This window comes from Humulus lupulus, chromosome 7 (genome assembly GCF_963169125.1).
Source record: "Humulus lupulus chromosome 7, drHumLupu1.1, whole genome shotgun sequence".
NCBI classification, from domain to species: domain Eukaryota; kingdom Viridiplantae; phylum Streptophyta; class Magnoliopsida; order Rosales; family Cannabaceae; genus Humulus; species Humulus lupulus.
Genome location: NC_084799.1, coordinates 64,779,610 through 64,805,171, shown reverse-complemented (window position 1 = coordinate 64,805,171; position 25,562 = coordinate 64,779,610).

Genomic DNA, 25,562 nt, shown 5'->3' with positions numbered 1-25,562 from the left:
CGAAATACTTGACCATTGATTGTCACCGAGGCAGCAAACATGGCTTTCTCAATGGACCCCATGATTTGTGCATAAGTACAAGGGAGATGGCAAGTGTCTTTTTTTGGCAAAAATCATTCAAATGTGTCTTATATGGCATTGTGAATGCATATAATGTGTTTATTTAGATGGAGCTACTACTTATAAGGCACTTCAATAGTTTCTTATATAATATTATTTTTCAATTGCATATTACAACTCTTCGATGAAAGTAAACAATAAATATTTTATTAGTGTCTTGGGAATAATATCGATAAATACCTAGGCAAAAATTATTAAAATATCACCAATTCTAGGCAACTTTCATGCAAAGGCTGACCAATGGTAACTGCTATTGTCTTGTCCACTTTTTTAAGTGCAATATTTTTTCACACATGTGACTTGGTCACATCTCCCTAAACGCATCACGTAATTTAGAACTTCCAATGTCACTATTTTTTTTTAAATAAAGGTAAAATACCCATGTATTGTTCTATCAATCTACATCATTGGATTCTAAAAAAATCATAAACAAAATTATTATATTTCTACACTCCTCCAAGACCCGATTTTCTAATTGTTAACTGAACATTAATTGTGTTAATTATTTAATATTTTCCACATTTTTTTGTAACACTTTAATTTTTTTTTACTATATATGAAATAAAATCATGGAGAACAACTTGTAATTTTGACACAATCTTGAAATTTCATTAACCAAAACTAAAAACAAATTTAACAAGTTCATACAATGCAAGAGTGCATTACAACAACAAAAAAGTTCACAAAATATAACTAACTTTAAAACATCATAAATTTAATAGTCTAAAACATATTATAAAAACAACAACACATAAAGAACTAATCATTGTGTATTTTATCCCCTAAAGAGTTGTGATAGTAAGTCCACCAAAGTGTGGATATTTGTCTCCATCCCACGTAGCCTTTTCTCTAGCTTCTTGACAATTAACTTAACATCTTTGTATTGGGCCTCCATCTCTACATCGTAGGGTGAGACTGTGCTTTCTAAGATGGATATTGTATCATTGAGCATGACAACTTCCTCAAATTGAATGGACACTTTGTGGGATACTCCACATAGAGAGAAATTATGGTAAGGGGTGGGTAAGGCATGGTAGTGTGGCTCTTTTTGATAATTTTCATTGTAATAATGGTCCATTGGTTCAATTTTAAAAGACTTGTCCTCTAGGTTTTTTGAGAGATGTCTCTGAACTCTAGGAAAATATGGTTTCTAATTGGTTAGTCAAAGTTCCATTTATAGGCTCTACCTCATTTGGGAAGGAATGGTAAGATTGCAGATTTCCAAAGTGAGTATGTATACTTTTCAAGAAAATAAAAATAATTCACAACACATGTCAACTCATTGTACTTTTCTCCAATTTTGTTATAAAATGGAAGTAAAGACAAGGCATGCCTACATTGAGACTCGACCACTCATACATGTGTTGGTTTTTTATCATGTGTTGGTTTTTGATCATGCCTACATATGATAATATTTCAATGCAATAATAACAATTATTAAAGCATAAGAATGAATCACTTTACGAACCATAACTAATGAGATCTTTCTCATGCGCATGAATTTGAATAAAATAGAAACTTACAAATACCTTTTCTAGATTTAGAACACGTGTAGATCAAATAGCGTCTTAGCTTCCTTACCCGCCATCTTCCATACTATGGCTCACACAAATAGAAGGAGACAGGTGGATGTCTATGTTATTTGGTATGATACACAATAACACACTTTTGAATCTAAACACATGAGAGAGTGTTCATCTCACAATACAGAGTTAACAAAGTTCTCTATTTTTCTCTCTTGGCAAAATAGCGTGAAAATCATCTGATGTATCTTTCTGATGTTGTGAAGACCTAGCCCTAATCACATTGGGCATCTGCGTGGGCCACAGTCCATTTGGACTATGGTTTGGCACCAACTACAGGGCTTTGGGCCCTGTGATATTTTATCTCTATAAAATGCTATTTGTAGTGCCTTTATCATATTATGTTATGTAGTATACAATTGCACTGCAAAATTAAATATGATTAAATTAATTTCAATAAAATTAATTTCACAAAATTATTAATATAATTTTATTTTCCATTAAATATTATTTCACAAATAATATTAATTTGTGAGATTAAAAATGATACTTTATTATTTTTCATTATTTCCTTTTAATACCAAAATCCTACCTTTGTGTTATCGAGCTAATACGGGGATAGTATGGACCTGTAGTTCTAAGCTCCAATAATTTAATTAATTTCACTAATTCTTAGTTTTATTAATTAATAGATTAACTACGAATTATTCCACTAGAAATTCATAGTTGAGCTCTCAAAACTATAGTCTTATATTATTAAAAGCTATAACTATAAAGTTGTCCATTGATTTAGTCATTGCAAGAGTTATGGCCCTCTGCTAGTTGTTCATAATTAAAGCTAGGTCTTGATGTCTATTAACCTCTTTAATTATGTCTTTATCAATTAGTTCCATTGATCCTCTAATGAACATTATTCTATAAATTTAATTATAGAATTAAATTTCTATTCTCTAACAGAAATTGAGCGCTTTATGTTCAAGTCCCAAATCAATACTAAAAGGAACAACTAAACTGCTTTCATTTAAGTAAGGAGCAGATTCCATATTTGTGAAGTATGTTCCCGGCCACTTGTAGTTCTATGACTCCAAGATATCCAGAATTTGGCTGTAGGAATATTGAACTCTACCCGATAAGTTAAAAGTCATAAAAGCACAAATACGAGTTCATTACTCACTTCAGGATTGAGCTCAAGTCTCGAACGACCATCGATTGATGAATGTTGAACTTCTATATTTTAATGGAGACTATGAGAAGTTCTTTCTTTCATCGTGTCTCAGTCCAATACAATCTATATTATATATGGTACCTCTATCTCTTTGTGTCGCTACACTTAACAGTTTGGATAAACTGTTCTGTCTTCAATAGAAGATAGATCGTACTCACAATCTTTATTAAATAAAGCTCCCACTTTATTTAGCGATTATGGAAATTTTTTATATTATTATCTTTAATTAAATCCTCTTGTATATATATCATTATACATACACTTAATTCAAGACTACATCAATAATATTGGATCTTCATGATAAATGACATGTATAATTAAATACAAATATGAGTGCAAAATATTAAATTTATTTAATTAACAGTAATCAATCATACATCAATATGCTTTAAGGGCACAAATCCCAACAATCTCCCACTTGCTCTAAAGTAGATGAGACATGTCGCTTAATCCTAAATCTACGAAATGACTATTAAAACTCATAGCAGTCAGCGTCTTCATAAAGTGATCATCATGGTTGTTTGCTGATTCAATCTTCTGAACGATTACATCCCCTCTGTGTACTATCTATCTTATAAGGTGGTACTTATGCTCTATATGCTTAACTCTCTTATGGCTTCTTTGCTCTTTTTAGTTGGCAGTCGCTCCGCTGTTGTCACAGTAGAGTATGATTGGTTTATCCATATATGGAGCAATTTTCAGATCTCCCAAAAACTTCCTAAGCCATACAACCTCCTTAGGTGCTTCACTTTCAACAACGTATTCTGCTTCCATGGTGGAGTCAGCAATGCAAGCTTGCTTTATACTCCTCCATTTAATTGCTCCACCCCAAGTGTGAAAACAGATCCCGACGTAGATTTCCTAGAATCTTTATCGGATTGGAAGTCAGAATCTGTATATCCGATTGGAATCAAATTCTCTCATACTAGCATATTGTCTCTCGTTCTCCTAAGATACTTGAGAATGTGTTTAACTGCGGTCTAGTGACCGAATCCTGGATTTGACTGGTACCTACTGACTATACCCACATCATAGCAAATGTCAGGTCGATACATAACATTGCATACATTAAGCTTCCTATTGCGGAGGCCTAGGGTATCCGTCTCATTTCCTCTTCCTCTTAGGGTGTCTTAGGACATTGGTTCTTGGAGAGGTGAACACCATAATGAGATGGGAGGTTACCCTTCTTGGAGTTCTACATGGCATACTTCGCAAGTATTTTATCTATATAAGATGCTTGAGACAGTGCCAACAGCTTCTTCTTGCGGTCACGAATTAATCGTATCCCAAGAACGTATCTTGACTCTCCCAAATCTTTCATTTGGAAGTGGTTGGCTAGCCAGACTTTTACGTTAGATAATTTATTCACATCATTCCCAATGAGTAATATATCATCTACGTATAAAACTAGAAAGACCACTTTTTCCTTATCAATTTGTTGTATACACAAGGATCATTGACATTTTTATCAAAACCATAAGATTTAACAGCTTGGTCAAATCTTATGTTCCATGATATGGACGCTTGCTTAAGTCCATAAATGTACCTTTGCAGTTTGCAAACCTTTTGCTCTTTGCCTTGTTCTATGAAGCCCTCTGGTTGTACCATAAAGATACTTTCATCAAGGTGGCCATTCAGAAAAGTCGTTTTGATGTCCATTTGCCAAATCTCATAGTCAAAATGATTGGCAATGGATAAGAGGATCTGGATGGATTTTAGCATGGCCACAGGAGAAAATGTTTCTTCATAATCCACACCTTCTTTCTGTGTGTAGCCTTTAGCTACTAGCCTTGCTTTGAAAGTCTCTACTTTCCCATCAACTCTTCTCTTTCTCTTGTATATCCACTTGCACCCAATGGGTTTTATATCTTGAGGTGGATGTACAAGTTCCCAGACTGAGTTGGAGTACATCGAATCCATCTCGAGCTTCATAGCTTCAAGCCATTGTTCTTTATCAAGATCATTCATCGCTTGACCGAAAGTCAACGGTTCATCAACATTGTCATTAGATATGGCAACTTGTGCTTCTCTGAATCTAGTATAACAAATAGGTTGTCTTACAACTCTCCCACTATGATGGACTACTATAATATCTTGGTTTGGAATCGTGGTCTGTTCTGTTCCAACTTCTAAGTTCGGTTGTGGTGTGATTTTATCACTAAATAACTCCTCGAGTACAACCTTACTTCGAGGTTTGAAGTCCCGCATATAGTATTCTTCCAGAAAAGTAGCATTTGTCGATACAAATATGATCTGTACTATCGGACTATAGAAGTAACCCCCTCTAATGCCTTTTGGGTATCCAACAAATAAACATACTTCAGATCTAGGTTCCAACTTCCCGATCTTAGGTTTTAGCACATGTGTTGTACATCCCCACATACGCACATTCCTCAGACTAGGTTTGCGACTTGTCCATGATTCTGAGGGTGTCTTAGCTACAGACTTAGATGGAACTAGGTTTAAGATGTATGCAGCTGTTTGTAAAGCATATCCCCAAAATGATAGGGGCAACGATGATTAACTGAACATTGATCTCATCATGTCCAGCAAAGTCATATTCCTCCATTCTGCAACACCGTTTTGTTGTGGAGTACCTGGTGCAGTGAGCTGTGAAACAATTCCATGATCTATCAAGAAATATTCAAATTCCTTGTCAAGGTATTCCCCGCCTTGATTTGATTGTAGCATTTTAAGGGTTTTAACTAATTGATTTTCAGCTTCGGCTCAGAACTCTTTGAACTTTTCAAAAGTTTCTAATTTCCTTTGCATCAAGTATATGTAACCGTATCTTGAGCAGTCATCAATGAAGGTGACATAATACTCATAACCACCTTGAGCTTGTACATTGATTGGACCGCAAACTTCTGAGTGAATTAACTCGAGAGGTTCTTTGGCTCTAACACCTATAGAGGAGAAATATCTTTTGGTCATTTTTCCTTCTAAACAAGATTCTCAAACCGGTAGAGTTCTGACCTTTAACTCAATTAGAGGCATGTCTTTAACTAGTCTTTGAATCCTATCTAAGTTAATATGACCCAATCTTAAGTGCCAAAGAGATGTATTGCCTTGAGGTACTTTTTGTCATTTTTTCTTTGGTTGTTTAGATTTGAACATTTCAGTATTGAGTAGTGAAGACATTTAAGATCTTATCACATATAAACCTTCCTCTAGATTTCTGTTACAAACATGTGAACCATTTCTTGAAATAATAACATATTTATTATTAAAATAAATAGCATAGCATTGTTCTAAATATTTTGAAACACAAATTAAATTCCTTTTAAAATCATGAACAAAATAGATGTCTTTTAGAGATAAAAATTTATTTTCAGTAAAATAAAATTTCGCTTCTCCCGCTGCTCTTGCTGAAACAAAAGCCCCTGTCCCTACTCTTAGTGTGAACTCTCCTTCTTGGAGATCTCTCCAAGAGCTAAGCCTTTGCAAATCAGAACAAACATGATTAGTGATTCTTGAATCAACTATCCAGGCATATCAATTATTTTTTACTAAACAACCCTCAGTGTCCAGCAAATCAGATTTACTTTCCTTTTTGTTCTTTTACTCCTCGAGGTTCCTTTTATTGTTCCTCTTACAATACCATATGTATGATAGTGTGAACAATTCCCATTGTTGCTGGAGTGGGAAACTTGTTTTCCCCTGCCTTTGTTAATGCTAGGCTTATGAGTTATGTGTTCAATCATTAACAATAAATTCTTGTTATTTTTCCACCTTTTAATATTACCAATTAATTTGTCATTAGCAAGAATGGACATATGTGAGTTTCCTCTAGTCATTGTATTACTATAATTAAACAAAAAAAATATAATAAATACAACCATACACTCATACACCATAGATCATAGTATTCGTACAATGAAATAAAAATAAATACAAAAATCTATTCATATAACAACAATGAGATAACCAACACAAGTAAATGTCGTCGATAGGATAGGTCAAATACTTGTTAGTTAAAACGAGATGCTCTCAATTGTTATTATATCAAAATATTTGATATCTTTATAATAAACAATTACTGTTACTTTGGTAAAAAATATATCCAGCTAGGGTAGATATATTTTTCGTGATTGTAACCTACTATTTCAGGTTTCTCGACTTAACCCACGAGTGTCGTCGATAGGATAGGTAAAACATGGAATACATCTTAAAACCCTATCGCAAAGAGGTCTACCTGTTAAAATCCTAGCCAAAACACCTTCCGATAGGGAGGACGAAAGCAAAGCTGTCTTGAGGCCCTGACTAGAACTAGCGTTTTTCAACCAATAGTAGAGACCGTAGGTTATAGTTCCTTATAACCTTCTCCCACTCACTATTTTAGAAATAAAATATTTTCTATTAAAATACCTCATATTTTAATTACTAAGTGATTATTACCAAAGTTTAACTATGAAATATAAATCACTTATGTAAATCCAAATTTTAACTCTTAAAAGATTACCTAATTTAGAATAATTACTAACAATTACTAATTAATTATAAACTATGTTTTTCCTAGGTATTAAACTCAAAAATAACCCTAAAATATATTAAGGTAATCTAGACATGCTATTAATGTAACATTACCCAATTTAACTACTTAAATCTAATTCACATTATTTGTGTCCATTTATGGTAGAAAATTAACTATACTACTTTTCTATCCTAGGAGACATGTTAATAATAAAATTAACATTCATACATAGCATGCCATTTTAATGATGCAATGAATGAGTGGGCATTCCTATTCTATATGGCATGTGAAGTGATCATATCAACATGTTACCAATCATACAATATAATTAAACATTAGGGTATTAATTGGGTTCTCTTTGTTAAACAAAATTACAAAAATACACCAAGGCATTCCTTGGGCTTCAAAGATTTTTGTAATCTCTATGGGCTTTGTCCTTTATTGTAAGCCTTGGGAATTGCACACTTAAACCCTAATCCTAGGTTCTAAATGAGATAACCTAATTTCCAAAATTAGGACTTTATCAAAAGTTCATAAACTTTTGTTATTAAAATAATAATTTCATAAATTATTAATTAATAACTAATGGAAAATGGTTACCATTTATTAAATAATAATTTCATAAATTATTAATTAATAACTAATAGTTTCCAAAACTATTTTCAAATTTTGGGGAAAAATAATTCAAAATTATTTTAATTTATAATATATAGTTTCTTAATCTACATATTATAATTACTCCAATTATATTTAATTAATAATTGATTAGTTTCTATAAACTAAATTTTAACTTCAATTAAGGTGTTCAAAAATTTTCATTTCTCTATATGAAAATAAATTATTAATCTTATTAGTGATTTCTTAAATTAATATTTGATTTCAATAAATCATATATTTTTCATTAAGACATGAAAACTAATAATGTTGTTTCATAAACAATATATTTGACTAATTTAATAGTCAAATGTTCCCAATACTAAAATTAAGAAAAGTAATCAATTGACTTTTTTAATTTTGAATTAAGACATAAATGTCTTGTTTCCCAAAATTATCAATTAACAATTTAATCGGCAATAAAATAATTAATTGAATAATTTAATTAATATAGTTAAAATTTCAAAATTTAAAACTAATTAATATAGTTAATTTTTTTGAAATTTAAAATTAATTAATTAATAAAAGAATTAATTAATTTAAATTTGAATTTGACAAGCATCACCGACTTCCCACATTTTAAGGAAGAGAATTGTATTATTCAACTAATAAACCAATTATTCTCGTAAATATCTTTAACATTAAATATTAAAATATGTTTATTTAAATTAAGTAACTAATCATATTAATTAAATAATATAAATAAAACAAAATTCCTTAACAGTTGCTCACGGCTAACAACTTTTAAAAAAAAAAAAAATTAATTGATCAATAAAGATCAGTTGCACAAATGTGCATTCACGCATATGGTGGCACTCACGGCAAAAAAAATTGCATTGTTGATCAGTTGAACTGATCATCATCTATAACCAGCAAGTTACAATATACAAGCATGAAGAACTGAATTGATCTCATTAATTCATTTAGCTATAACACAATTGCAATCATATAATTTATATATGTATCACCGTGAGTAAAAAAATTAAATGATTTCTATAATAATTCAAATGTAATTTCAGTGACTATTATTGTATTCAATCATATTGAATAACATCTCTTTCAAGAGCATAATTAAAATTCTAAATTTAAAAAATTAGAAAGAACCAATGCCTAACAAAATAATATGAGTGTACATTGAATCTTATTCAGAAATAAGAATAAAACCAAAAACAAAAAGAACCATATAGTTAACGATCAATCTCATTCAACACATCAATTCAACATATTTAAAATATAATAGAAATAAGAACAACCCTTAAGCCATAACATGTGCTCTACATGTTCATACATTACAAATAAACACATATCAGATTCATAACAAATGATGTCAACCTTGCCTTTGGTACCAATAATTGTTAGTTTTTGATCATGTGATTGACAGTGCAGCGTAAGCATGAGATAATATTTCAATGCAATAATAATAATTATTAAAGCATAAGAACGAATTATTATAGGAACCATAACTAGAATGACATATTTCTCATACACATAATCTGAATAAAATAGAAACTTACAAATACATTTTCTAGATGTAGAACACGTGTAGATCAAATAACGTCTTATCCTCCTAATCCACCATCTTCCATACTATGGCTCGCACAAAGAGAAGGAGACAGGTGGATGTTTATGCTATTTGGTAGGATACACAAGAATACACTTTTGAATCTCAACACATGATAGAGTGTTCTTCTCACAATACATAGAGAACAAAGTTCTCAATTTTTCTCTCTTGGCAAAATAACGTGAAAATCATCTGATTTGTCTTTTTGATGATGTTATGTTATATTAATGTAACAATCAAAAGAAGAGCTAGTCCTAATCACATTGGGCCTCTGCATGGGCCACAGTCCTTTTGGACTGTGGTTTGGCGCCAACTATAGGGCTTTAGGTCTTGTGGTATTTTATCTCTATAAAATGTTATTTGTTGTGCCTTTATCATATTATTTTATGTAGTATACAATTATACCACAAAATTAAATACGATTAAATTAATTTCAATAAAAATTAATTTCACAAAATTATTAATATAATTTTATTTTCCATTAAATATTATTTCAAAAATAATATTAATTTGTGAGATTAAAATAATACTTTATTATTTTTAGTTATTTCCTTTTAATATTGAAATCCTACCTCTGTGTTATTGAGCTAGTACAGGGACAGTATAGACCCGTAATTCTAAGCTCCAAGAATTTAATTAATTTCACTAACTCTTAGTTCAATTAATTAATATATTAACTACGAATTATTCAACTAGAAATTCATAGTTGAACCTCAAAACTACAGTCTTATATTATTAAAAGTTATAACTATAAAGTTTTCCATTGATTTAGACATTGTAAGAGTTATGGCCATCTGCTAGTTGTTCATAATTAAAGCTAGGTCTTGATGTCCATTAACCTCTTTAATTATGTCTTTATCAATTAGTTCCATTGACCCTCTAATGAACATTATTCTATAAATTTAATTATAGAATTAAATTTCTGTTCTCTAATAGAAATTGAGCGCTCTATGTTCAAGTCCCGAATCAATACTAAAAGGAACAACTAATCTGCTTTCATTTAAGTAAGGAGCAGATTCCATATTTGTGAAGTATGTTCCCAGCCACTTATAGTTCTATGACTCCAAGATATTAGGAATTCGGTCATAGGAATATTGAACCTCACTCGATAAGTCAAAAGTCATAAAAGCATAAATTGGAGTTCATTACTCACTTCAGGATTGAACTCAAGTCTCAAACAACCATCGATTGATGAATGTTGAACTTCTATATTTTAACAGAGATTATCAGAAGTTCTTTCTTTCATCGTGTCCTAGTCCTATACAATCTATATTGTATACGCTACCTCTATCTCTTTGTGTCGCTACACTTAATAGTCTAGATAAATTGTTCTGTCTTAAACAGAAGATAGACCGTACTCATAATCTTTATTAAATAAAGCTCCCACTTTATTTAGCGATTACGAACCATTTTTATATTATTATCTTGAATTAAATATTCTTTGATATATATCATTATACATACACTTAATTCAAGACTACATCAATGATATTGGATCTTCATGATAAATGACATGTATAATTAAATACAAATATGAGTGAAAAATATTAGCTTTATTTAATTAACAGTAATCATTCATACAAAAATATGCTTTAAGGGCACAAATCCCAACAACATGTACATAACCACATTTAAAATGTTGACATGCAATCATATTCCCCCTCCGCACCATCTTTTTTTTAACATAATACAAGACCCATTTATACAAGGAAATTTAAAGTGTAAGATTTATTATCTTATTTTGTCCTTATTTAAAAACAAGTTAACTAGTATGTCAACATATATAATATCAAGTTATAAAAGTCATCAAGTTGGGTTCCCAACTCATTCACGTGTACCCTTAAAAAAAAAAAACATATATAACATGTAAACATGCCCACTTTATTGACCCCACGCTGGACCCCGCCCGATAAATAACAAATAATTATACAATTACCATCCTTGAATTGTCATTTCAAGTGTAAGAGACCTTATTCCAAAATTATATTATTTTAAATTAAAATACCATTAGTATAAATGTCACTTCAAATGTAACATTTGGTTACCCACTTTCGTGGTTGTCTAAATTTAACTTATGGGTCTATGTACCTTTTTCTATATAAATTTAATTATTTGTTATGTTAAATAGTCAAATCATTCACTTGGTTATGGTTAAGTTTAATATTTGTTTTATGTTTCAAACACCTAGTTAAGATTGATTAACACACTGTCCTCACAAACGGGTGTTCATGTCTTTTTCATGTTTAGAACTGAAAAATGTATTCCAACCCCTTTCTCTATTAATTTTCCCTCACTTCAATCTTCAACATATTAACATAAATATTAGGCATCAATTAAAAACATTACGCATTTTTAATTTTGTTTTAAATAACAACAGATTACAATACAATACGTCAAAATAAAATTACAAACATAACATCGAAAGTTTAAAAAATTAAATAAGAAAGTACAAAAACATCTATGTGAAGGAACATAATTGGAACTACCCTACTAGAGGTATCACTTTGCTAGTGTATTATTGATAGCCTTTACAATACGAGTGAGTGTGTCCAGCTTCCTCTCCATCTCCTAAACGGCCCCTAATAAGGTAGCCATCTCATTTGCTGCAACATTATATTTTTCTACCACTCCATTTGCCAATTTGATGATTTTGTACTGAATATGGTCGAATTTGTTGATGCCCTCAATTGATGGCGCACATTTTTCACAAGGATTCTTGAGTATTGGAGCATTGAACTCACCCCCCTATTTTCAGACCCATAATAACTCTCTGAATCGCTTCCACCTGTGAACACAAACATTTCATCATTACTGGATGGGTTATTTGGGCTCATGATTTATCAATTTTCTCGGTAATCGATGCACATTCTCATGCTTCCTCTTTTTCACAAAGAGGACTAGTGCCCCCCATGGCGAATGACTAGGTCTTATGAACCCCTTATCAAACAATTCCTGTAGCTGGGTCTTGAGTTCCTTCAACTCTACAGGTGCCATTCGGTAGAGTGCTTTAGATATTGGTGCTGTTTTTGGTGCAAGTTCAATCATGAATTCGATTTCTCTGTCCATGGGTAAACCTAGTAAATCCTCAGGAAATACTTCCGGAAACTCACGAGCGATGTGGACAATTTCTGGTTTCAACTCTGTCTCCTTAGATTTATCAACCACACTTGCCAAATATGTCGAATACCCATGCTCCATCATATTCTGAGCTTCGAGTGCTGATATAATGGGTGTACAAAAATCCACCACTTTTCCATTAAAAGAAAAGAGTTCTCCTTCCTCTGGTCTGAACTCTATGGTCTTTTGTCGACAGTATATCGTTGCTCCATATTTGGCTAACCAATTCATGCCAAGTATAGCGTCATAGTCTGGTATGTCTAACTCTATGAGGTCTGCTGGGCACTCCCTGCCCTTTACTATTATAGATGCTGACTGTAACCACCTAGTTGATGACATAATGTTTCCCAAGTGTCGTCTCGAGCATTTAGAGCAGCTAGGGTGCTCAACTTTGTTTTTCTGGTGATTTCCGCAATTATGATCATTGTTGTGACTGTTACAATTGTTGTGGTGGTTATGATTGTTGCAATTTGTGGCAGGGGTCTAGGCCTCTTGTCATTGCCACTGTTCTTCCCTTCATTAGCCTTCCTCTTATTGCCCTCATGGAAGCCCTTATTTTTGTTGTCCTCCTATCTTGCAGCATTGTCCTTCCATGTACGGTCCTCCAAGTATTCTGCTTCAAGTGCCTTATCCAACTCCTCAACATAACTAACCACCTCAGCACTGGTCATCTTGACATCTCTAGCAAATCATTGGCTTCAGTCCTCTCATAAACCTTTGGACCCGGATGGCTTTTGTTGGTGCTATCTTAGGTTCAAATCTAGCCAACCTATCAAACTTTTGTGCATAGTAGGTAACAGAAAGGTTCCCTTGAACCAAAGTCACGAACTCATCCACCCTGGTTACCAACACAGCTGCACTGTAGTAATTCTTGCCAAAAGCCTGAACAAAGTCTACACGAGTCATAGAATTCAAGTCACGAGTTTGCTTCACCACATCCCACCATATTATTGCATCCAACTTGAGTAGGTGAGCTGCACATAAAACCCTCTGATGATCGTTCAACTCCATGTGATCAAAGATGGCTTTTACTGACTTTAACCAATCCTCTGCCACCATAGGGTCAGCTTTCCCTTCAAAACTAGGTGGGGCTTTCTTCCTAAAGCTATCATAGACTGGCTCAAATCCATAAGCCATAGGCAGTGGTGCAGGTGGTGGTACTGGAGGCTCAAGTTGTGCCATCGGTACTTGGGGAGCTTGGGGTACTTATCTGGCTTGAGCCAACTCCTCATCCCTCTATATCAATTGCTCCATCAATCCTGCTATTTTTGTAGCCAAATCCACAGTTGATGTAGCTGGGGCTGTTGGTTGGGCTGGTGGCATTCCAAAATCAGAAATTTCTGTAGTGTTAGGACTTGCAGAGGCACCTCTTCCTCAGCCTCTCCCTCTTCCCCTACCTCCTCTTTCTCCTCTTCCTCTCATTGACATTATGAAATTCTAAGGCACCAAAAGAAAGTCATATGAGAGGATAAATCTCATAATTGTTTGGTTACTTATAGTAATTTATGAAAGTTGTCATACATTCCCATATCCACACCCTTTAGAGTTTACAAAAGAGAAAAATTAAACCATAATATCCAAAGTTTGTTCAAAATTATTGAAAAATTCAAACATCCAATAAAGTGTTTAAATAACCATAAGAAAGTCCATATGTTCTTAAGAGTTTTTAAGAAAAGTCTCATTTTATTCATTAACATTTATTGAAAGAAAATTTGAAACGGACCATAGTCATCAATCGTAAACTTGTCTCTTGAGTTGTAGTCGAAGACGTCTTCCGGTATGTGGAAGTAATCAGGAGTGCTAACCAAAGTCCTCATCCTAGCGCTCACTTTTGGAATGGCGTGCACTTCTTAGTGACTCCCCATCTCCCCTTCCAAATCATGCACCATCTCAAATCGTTCCTCCATCTTTTCGTCGTCCTTCTTTACCATGACCAGCTCCAAACAACTAAAATCGTAATTATCTACGAGGTCGTAAATTGTGTATTCGATCGTGCTGAAATCCAAATCCTTCTAGACGACATCGTGCCATGCCATGGTCAAGTGGAGGAGAGCCTCAGGATATATATAAAATGATTCCCTTAGCACCCAGTATTGCTCAATAGGCCACATCAACTCTCCTCTTTTATTAATCAATCCTTAATACGTTCCCAGACTGTCGCTGTCGTTTTCGGTACGACGATCCTACAATCGTCGTGATCCCCTTCAAGTTGAAAATAAGGTATCGTGCGAATCTCCTTGAGTAATTGTTTCTTAGTGGTTCTAATAATATGAGGTATCTTTCTAAACTACAATTACAAAACTAAAAAATTTAAAAGCAAGAAAAATATAGATAACATTTAGAGCAAGTACTTACGACGTGGTGAGTTGAGATTTTCCCGTCTTTAACATGTATGGGGAGGGCCCTTGGAAACATGAACAACATGTCTCTGATACCATTTGCAAAGCACTCTATTCTATTACTTTGTAAAAATGTCTCTTATCTCATAGATAATTAGAAATATACCACTTAAAAGATAAATTTAGTGGGGCCTCGATAAAACATGCAAGTTTGGACCCCATAGTTTAAAATAAAAATAAAGTGTTCATATGCAATGTTTAAAGAAAAAAAAAAGTTTAAGTCCCACTGGCAATTTAAAAATAAAGTCCATAACATAGTTTTCTAAAACTCGACGCTTATGTTGATCGTTTATTCGTTCATAGGAAACCCCCACACCATACACACTCAGACGTCGGAACTCCCCACATCACATCGCGTGCTAGAGAGAAACCCTATTTATTACCTGAAAGGGGAAAGGTAAAAAGGTGAGCTAAAAGCCTAGTAAGGAAGTACAACAAAATCAAAGATAAGACAAGAAAGAGATGTATGGCATAATATAACAATTCATAATATCATCATACCCATATCTCATAATCAAAAATGAAACATAGCCATACATAATATTCATTCAACATAAGCATACTCTTTGTGATCATGACACCTCTGTTGTCCATGTGTTGATAGTTAGAAAAATAGGGTATTAATGTTTGATATTTTGGGTTCTCTGGGATACAGGAATTGAATCCTATTCTGTGTTTAATGTAGTTTCTTGTATAGCCTATATATATTTCTAGCCCTAGGTTGTATATTGTGTATCAGAAAATAAAATATAGTGGCGGTGATTATTTCTCACCATTTTTCACACCATGTCACATCTTGACGTAACCAATATAACTGGGCTGGTAAAACCTCATTAATGAGGTAAACAGGATCTCAGGTCCTTGAATAGCCTCATCGCGTCTGCTCTCAGAGTTATGTCATATCCTTAGTAACTCATTTGTTGTTTTGCGTTCAACACGCTAGCAACCATCTCTTTTCATTCATCATACAAACACATGTAATCCAATTCACATCAAAACAAAGAAAATACATGTTGCATAAAACTTGTTATACATATCAAGATAGACATTTATTTTCCCAGATCACATGATTTATCATCAAAACATAGCATCATCATATACATAGCATATTATTCATTGTAACATGCAAGTCTTACCATTTCATAGCTGTTTATCCAAAAAAATAGCTGTTGATCACGTGGCAAGAATTTTCGACAAGTGGCAGAGATGATGCTCGCCTATCGACCAGAGATATTTCCATATGCGAAGTTCAAGTTTTATATACGACCAGCCTGGTCGTATACTCTGTTTATTTATGAATAAATCTGTACAGTTGTAATGATATTCGAGAATATCTCTTCATTATAACCTGAAGATCCGTTTATTAAGGAAAGATATGACTAATTGATTCATGTAACCCTCCTTGAGCCTATAAATATACAAGAAATAGCTCAAGGGGGGATCTTTTGATCTTTTTTTGAATTGCATTACTATTATCCATCGTTTGTATTGTTTTCTCCTTCTAAGGTCTGTGAAACTCAGGAACCCTAGTTCTTTGATCACACCTTTGAAGCTCAATATTAATAATAGTATCAAGTGGACGTAGGTCATTACCAATCATTGGGGTCGAACCACTATAATTCTTTGTGTTCTTTATTTTCCATTAGATTGTTTTCTCAAGCTTTGTACTATTTTCCTGTCGTTTATTTGACTCCGTGTCGTTGACCAAAATGAGGGTCAACATTCTGGTGCTTTCATTGAGAGCTTGACAAAAGATCTAATGGCGAAAACTACCAAGAAGACTGGACAGGCTGCCACTGCACCATCCCAACCTCCTCTCCCAAATGTGGCTGAAGATGAACCTCATTTGGAGTTTGATGAGGAAGAGTTGGATTTTGAGACCCTGAAGACAACACTGGGGGTGCTGCAAGATGAATTGGCCAATCTGAGAGCCAATCAAGAGAATGCTGCCGAGATAATGGCGTCGTAGCAAAGGGAGATAGAGTGCCAGCGCCAGGAGCTGAGCGAGCGGAGATGGACCGTCGGCAGAGGGATGCCATGGCAACCCTTGAAGCAACCATCCAGCTGGCTAGGAATTAGGCTATGCCAGCCTCCTAGCCAAATCAGCCACCAAACGGGCCACCTCAAAGAAGTCTCAATCCTAGTCCTCCGCTCCAGCCAATAAGCCCTCAGAGGCTGGAGCAGCCACCTATGCCTCAGGATGATGTCCCACCTAGGGATCCTGAGACGCAGCCTCCGTCTTAGGCTGGTCAAGGTAATCCCCCGCACCCGAGGCAAAATAGGTCCGGGCAACAGCCCCGCAGCCCTAGACACTCAGGGGGTGAAGAGCCGCATCCACCGAGCAGGGGGCAGCGTCCTTCTGCCAACAGTAGGAACTCAGAGGCAGGCTCTGCAGTCAGGGGCCCCCCACGATATGACAATGCATGGGGACCCACCGACCAGCGCAGACCTCCCCCTAACCCTCGGGAAATGCCAGCCCAAGGAGGCAACAGAGGGAATAGTTGGTCGCACCATAGCCAGCCACGGTTCAAAGATGGCCACGGCTACAATGAAGCCCACTCAGGCAGAGGAAATGCTGGCTGGAGGAACGAAGAGAGAGGTGGAGGCAGGAGCCCCCCACCTAGAGAAGACCGACCAGCAGGTCATAACGCTGGGGTGCAGCCCAAGAAAAATAATGTCTTTAGTTAGCTCGGAGCGACGAAGAGACGATGATTTGAGGGATGTACTCAACGACCGCAAATAAAGGCACGATGAGTACATTCCCCCGACACCAGAGGCCCCAGCAATCCCAGAAGTTGTTCAGGCTCAAATCGATGCCCTAAACCAAGCTGTGCAGTAGCTGGTCGGGGGGCGAACATTACACATTGAGTACGATTGGAGGAGAGGCACCTCTTTTGTACAGAGGATTGTTGTGGCAGAAATCCCCAGTAAGTTCAAGATGCCGACACTGCCAAATTTCGACGGGTATGGAGACCCAGTATCTCATGTCAACAAGTTTGAGATACAAATGAACATTCAGAAAGTCTCTGAAGATTCTCGCTGCAGGATCTTCCCAGCGACACTTTCTGATGCTGCCCAGGAGTGGTTCTTTAAGTTCCCTCCTGCAAGTATAGTATCCTGGGAGATGTTCATGAAGGAATTTTATGGACAGTTCTATGCGGGTCGTGTGCACCCCACTGAGGTGAACCAACTGGATGAGACACGCCAGAAAGATGAGGAGCCCTTGAAGGAATATGTTCAGCACTTCATGCGAGTTACAGCTGGAGCCAAGACTGTGGGCGATGAAGGAAAGATGATGGCCCTAATTTTTGGGGTTAGGCACCATTCTCCCTTCTGAAGTAGCCTCAGAAAGCATGGGGTTAAAAGTACCCAGGAGTTTTTAGATCGAGTTGATCGGTACATCAAGCTCAAGGACGCGACTGCCAATGAAGGTAAATCACCAAAAAAGACAAGGGACCCAAGGAAGAACCCTCCAACGAGTCGAAGCCCAATGGCAACGGCAAAGATAACAGGAATGGCAATGGTAAGAATGGTGGAAAGCAGGCGAGAAACGAACCCTCGACCTCCGAGAGTAAGCGCCCTAAAGGTAATCAGTATGAACCGAGATTCACCAATTACACTGCCTTTGTTGAAAGCCGAGCCAAGGTCTACCAGGTGACTAGCTTGAGCGTGCCCTACAAAAGACCCGCACCAATAATGAAAGATGTCTCCAAGAGAGATTCAACAAAGTTCTGTCGTTTTCATAACGACTACGGGCACGACAGTAATGAGTGTAATCAACTGAAGGACGAAATTGAGTTCCTGATAAGACAGGGACATTTAAGAAGATATGTACGAGCCGCGGGAGGTTCTCAGTGAGAGGCTCAAGGTGGTAACGAGTCGGTGCATGCACGCCAATGCTCTCCACCTTTACAGCCAGCTCTCGTGGCAGGTACCCTACTCACCATCTGTAGAGGCCCACATATTGCATGAGATAGTGGGAAAGCAAGGGACGATATGCTCGAACCCTGCGCCATGACCAGGACATCGAGATGATGAGTGTGGATCGAGCACCAAAAAAGGCTCAAACAGAGGAGGAACTGATCACCTTCTCTAACGACGACGCCCAGCACGTGCGATTCCCACACTCCGATCCGCTGGTCGTGGACGTACAGATCGCGAACATGATGGTGAAAATGGTGTTGGTCGATATAGGAAGTTCGGTCAACATCCTATACAAGTCCTCACTGGAAAGGATGAAATTGTTCGTGAAAGACCTGGAGCCATGCAACCAAACCATTTATGGTTTTTCCGGAGAAGGGCTCGCCCCAGTAGGGACGATTAGACTCCCAGTCACAGCAGGCACTACACCTGCTAACAAGACATTACTCACTACTTTTATAGTAGTTGATTGTCCTTCAGCGTACAACGCTGTGATAGGGAGACCAATTCTGGTCGACCTGCGAGCCGTCACTTCTATATGGCACCTCGCAATGAAATTCCCAACAGACGCAGGGGTAGGATGCGTGTTGGGAAACCAGAGGGAAGCGAGGGAGTGCTACAACGCCTCGGTCACCAAGTCAAAGAAGGGTGTATCGAGAGATGCCACCGGAAAGGAGTTGCAAATGGCAACTGATGTTCAAGCCTGCTCAGGTGATAATCTCACCAAATAGGGCGTTGCCCAAAGTGAGGATAGAGACCTAGATCCTCGCTTTGGGGATTTTGAAGAAGAAGTGGGACCCATCGAGGACCTTGAAGAGGTCCAACTCGATGAGGCAAATCCGACCAGAGTTGTGAAAGTCGGTAAAAACTTAGAGACAACAACAAAACAAGCACTGGTGGAGTTCTTAAGGAGGAACCAGGATGTCTTTGCCTGGTCGCACAAAGACATGGTCCGAATAGATCCTGCATTCATCCGCCATGTCCTGAACATCGACAAAAAAATTCCACCAATGCAACAAAAAAGAAGGCTACTCGACAAAGATAGATCAAAGGCCTTGAAAGAGGAAGTCGAGAAGCTGAAGGAGAATGGGTTCATCAGGGTGGCGTTTTATCCATCGTGGGTCTCTAATCCCGTACTAGTGCCCAAGCTGAATGGCAAGTGGCGTACGTGCGTGGATTTTACAGACCTAAATAAAGCATGTCTCAAAGACTGTTTCCCACTCCCGAGGATCGACCAGCTGGTCGATGCCACTGCAGGGCATGAGATCTTCTCATTCATGGTTGCATACTCTGAGTATAATCAAATCAGTATGCATCCCCCCGATGACGATCACACTAGCTTTCGAACGAATACAGGGCTCTACTGTTACAAGGTGATGCCCTTCGGTTTGAAAAATGCTGGTGCGACTTCCCAAAGACTCGTCAACCACATGTTTAAGGAGATGATCGGCATAAAAATTGAGGTTTACGTCGACGAAATGCTGGTTAAGTCGAAGAAAGCAGAAGTGCATGTAAGGGATTTTCAGGAATGCTTCAACGTCCTGAATAGATATAGGATGAAGTTAAATTCCCTTAAATGCTCCTTCGAAGTAGGATCAGGAAAGTTCTTGGGATTTATAGTTAACTCAAGAGGAATTGAAGCTAATCCCGAGAAAATGAAGGCCCTAATCGAGATGAAGTCGCCAGTGAAGATTAAGAATGTCCAAAGCCTGATCGGGAGGATTTCTGCTCTTAGTAGATTCATTTCAAAATCGACAGACAAGTGCGTCCCATTTTTTAATCTACTCAGAGGCAATAAGAAATTTGAATGGAAAGATGAGTGTGAACAAGCCTTTCAAGCACTAAAAACGCATATGGCGCAACCACCCATCCTGTCAAACCCGGTCGATAAAGAGACTTTGTTCATCTACCTGGCAATCACGGACTATGTTGCTAGTGCTGTTCTAGTAAGAGAAGAAGAAGGTGTGCAGAAGGTTGTCTATTATGTAAGCAAAAGGCTGATCGGAGTAGAGTTGAGGTATCCCCCCATTGAAAGGTTAGCCTATTGTTTGGTTTTGGCCTCTAGGAAGCTGCGGCCTTACTTCCAAGCTCATCCAATTACGGTCTTAATCGACCAGCCTCTTCGACAAGTCCTACAAAAGCCAGAGGCTGCAGGAAGATTACTAAAGTGGGCAGTCGAACTAGGGCAGTTCGACATATCTTACTTGCCGCAAGCAGTAATAAAAGGACAAGCCTTGGCTGACTTCATTGCCAAATTCACAGAGCTCGCGGGTGGGAGCAGACTGAAGAGCCCAGCGAGCCTGAGTGTCAAATCCAAGCACCCTCGTGGAAATTTTTTACAGATGGTTCATCCAACGAATCCCACACAGGAGCAGGAGTGATATTGATAACGCCGAAAGGGCATCGATTTCACTATGCAATTAGATTTGACTTCACTGCTTCTAATAATGAAGTCGAATATGAAGCACTACTCGCTGGATTGCGGTTAGCCAAGGATATGAACATAAAAGTGCTTGACATCTATAGCGATTCATAACTGGTGGGGAATCAAGTCTTGGGAGAGTACCAGGCGCGAGGTTTAAAGATGGTCGCCTATCTGAACAAAGCAAAGGATCTGTTAGCCCAGTTCTACAGATACACTCTCCAGCAAGTTCCTCGCGATCAGAATTCCAACGCGGACGCTTTGGCAAAGTTGGAAAGTGCAAAGGATGTTGATACTCTGAACATAGTGCCAGTCGAACGCCTATCGGCACCAAGCATCCAATCAACAGAAACCACTCTGGTCATCCATATGGAAGATACATGGATGGCACTATATGTAGAGTATTTTTCAAGCGGCGTGCTACCAACAGACAGAAACAAAGCCCAGACCCTTCATCGACAAGCTGCTAGGTATATCCTGGTCGATGGGATCCTGTACTGAAGGGGATACTCACTACCACTTCTTAGATGTATTACCAAGGAAAAAGCCAAAGAATTGATGAAAGAGGTGCACGAAGGTTTTTGCGGGGACCACGCTGGGGGGAAAAGTCTGTCAAAAAAGATCCTAAGGCAGGGCTTTTTCTGGGCAACCATGAATGAAGACGCAATGGAGTTTGTACGGAGGTGTGACAAGTGTCAGAGATTTTCTAAAATCCCACGAGCAGCTCCCAACGAGTTAAAGCAAAGGCAGAGTCCATGGCCCTTTGCAGTTTGGGGAATAGTTCTAATCGGATCTTTGCCTACAGGAAAATGTGGTGTAAAGTATGCAGTGGTTTCCGTCAACTACTTCACCAAATGGGCCGAGGTTGAGCCACTCGCAACCATAACGACCAAGAAAGTGCTTGACTTCATAATCAAGAACATCATTTGTCACTATGGATTACCAAGGAAGATAGTCTCGGATAACGGCACCCAGTTTGACAGTGATCTATTCACGGACTTCTACAAATAGCATGATATTATCATAAGCTTTTCTTCAGTCGCTCATCCCCAAGTGAATGAGCAAGTCGAAGCAATTAACAAAATGCTGAAGGATACCCTGAAGAAAAGACTTGAAGAAGTTAAGGGAGCATGGCCAGAGCAGTTGCCTGAAGTTCTTTGGTCGTACAGAACTTTCCACCTAACAGCAACAGGTCATACCCCGTTTTTCTTGGCGTACGGATATGAAGCTATGTTGCCTGTCAAGTTAGATCCACCCTCGCACCGCAGATTGACATACGACCAAGACTCTAACAGCCAGCTATTGACGGAATCCCTAGATTCAATTGATGAGAAGCATGAACAGGCTCAGCTCCGAGTAGCTGCGTACCAGCAAAAGGTCGCCCGGTTTTTCAACTCTAAAGTGCGAGAAAGAAAATTCAGTGTTTGAGACCTCGTACTCCGAAGAGTTTTTCTAAACACCCGTGACCAAGCTGCTGAAGTACTCGGGCCTAATTGGGAAGGGCCATACCAGATTGATCAGGTCCTTCACCTAGGCACTTATAAATTTGCACGCTTAAACGGAGATCTCGTTCCTCGCTATTGGAATGGAGAACACCTGCGCAAGTATTACCAATAAACAATTCTTCTTAAAGAATTGGCTTGTATAAATTTTACTTTTTACAAGTTTTGAAAAAGTGTAAGATCTTATTGATCACTCATACAGACATGTTTAGTCCATTTATTACGAGAAATAAAAGGGACTGTGCTCAGCCAGTCATTTCTTTCCAACTATTGTATTTATTACAAGTATTTGCTCATTACGTGTGTTGTTTTGTTGTATTATAATTCTAATCATATTGCTATGAGCAGTAATGTTCGAGCAGGTTCTGGTCAAGGCAAGTGACCAAGGACCTAAAGCTCCTCGATCACTTGGGGGGCATATAAGGTACAAGTAAGCAAAGCATATCGTTAAAAAGTTATGCAAACACACGAGCAAAATAAGTGAAAGCATGCTAGGGCACTTAGAGTATTTTTCAAAATTTTGATATTTTGTTAAATCAAACCAAAGTGATATGCTAAGTTCGGTCATGCGAACAGATGTTATAATAATATGCAAATATATTATAATATCAAAACGAATCCTTTTACACCGCGAGCAGTCGCTGCTCGGATGTAATTGTTCAAATAAAAGTAAAAGCTGCCCATGCAGCAACGAAAAATATATTGTCTTTACATCATGACCCGTAGGTCGTGTAGTTAAAAAAATAAAATATAAATAGAAAAAGCTTAAGCAGCCGGAGGATCTTGAGGAGGGCCTTCATCGACGACGCCTGCAGCCTCGTTGTCTGCCCCATCCATCCCAGCGGCCAGCGAGATTTCAGGGGAAGCAGGAACCCTTGACCTTTCTTCCTCGGCCAGCTGAGCAGTGCATCGAGCAAGCTCGGCGTCTCTCATATTCTCAGGAAGGTAGTCAAAGTTGGCACCCTGGTTATGCTTCCAGAAATCATAGAAGCATCGAAGAGTGGCACCCTTGTACCTTTCCAAGTTGCTGGCGTTGGCTTTCTCAAGCTCCTCGATCCGGTCCTCCAGGGTAGTATTCTCCTGCCTGCTCGCAACCAAGTCCACCTCGAGTTGTTGGGCCGTGCAGAAATTGAAGCGGTTAGACTCCTTAAATTGGTCCCTCTGCTCACGAGCTTTGTCCAGAGACCTCTGCTTCTCCTCCAACTCCTTAGCCAGTTTAGCCTTTTCCTCAAGCACCACTGCCAGCTGTTCAGCATATTTTTCCTCGGCAACTATAAGTTCATCCTCGTGTCGTTGCTCTAAAGTTCTGGCCTGCTCAGTGATAGCACCCGAGCGGATACGGGCGGCAGTGAGGGTCAGCATGGCCTGCAGTCAAAGTAGAAGTTAGACTAACTATAAAATAAAGAAGACATGTTTCTGCAGAAAAAGATGACTTACGCTGGTAAATTCGTTCAGGGCGTGGTTCAGGATCAGGTCAACATCCATCGCCTCTGTCGCAGCCATTGCCTCTTGGCAGCGGTGACTCTTCACAATCTTAGCGACCCTCTCCTTGACCAATTTAAAGGCGCGACCAGTTATGTCGCCCCCAGTTGAAGCAGGATCGGCCTGCTGGGTTTGGTTGGTTGGGGCTGTGGAAGGTGGAGTCGATCCGGCTGGAGTAGGAGGAATCTGCTGCTCGTGAGGGGAGGATGGAGTTGTGGTGGCAGAGGGCCTATCCTCCGGAGGGCTTGCATTGTGAGGCTTCTTCACCTGAGGCGCTTTGCTGCTTTCCCCGTGGTGCCTCTTGCTTGTCTTCTTTTTGCTCGGGGGAGCCGCGGCAGCCTCAGGACTGTTGTAAATATCGAACACATTTACGGAGTCCATGTCTGAAAGAGAAGAAAAATATCGAATAGTGAGATAGCATAAATGACCAAGTATATAACATTAGGAAAAGAAATAAAGAAGGATTGCAAAGTCAAATACCCGAGCTATTATTATTGGTCGCTATCCTATAGACTCTTTTAGTATTATACTCACTCTCTGACATGAAGAGGTCTGGGCCTAAATTTGGAGCATATTTAAAATTGCCGTCCCCATCGAATAGGTGACAGGGAATTGGCAAACTATCTAAAAGCGAAATAACTGTACCATTCTTGTCTGAGGACTCAACCGAGTGTTCGACAGGCTCGGTGGCCTTCTTCCTTCCCTTCCCCAGGAGGACAGAGGGCCTCTCTGCTAGAGGTGTGCCAGCAGGTTCCCTAATCGTGACCCCGGTCGGCCTCCTTCGTGGAGGCGACGCTGGTGGTTGCTGCTCAGGTTCCTCTTCAGGTGTGGCACTCCCTGCAGTTGACTCCCTCATGTCCTGATGAGGGGTCAAGAGGCCAACCAGCCTGAGATTAGCCTATGTAACCAGATGCTTGCCGCTTTTTTCTACGTCAGTCATGCTGGCTAGGAGCACCGATCTCAACTCCATGTCCGGAGTTGGGTCTGGTCGTAGCCATGGGCCTGGAAGACATACACAGTTTAAGAAAATGTGGAGGAGAACTCTAAGTGAAGGAGTAACAGCCAATGATACGAAAGTTTTACCTTCTTGAGCGAAGGCCAGGTTGTCTGCGATCATGTCAGTTGTGAGGAAGTACTCCTGGTAGTACCTCCCCACATTTGA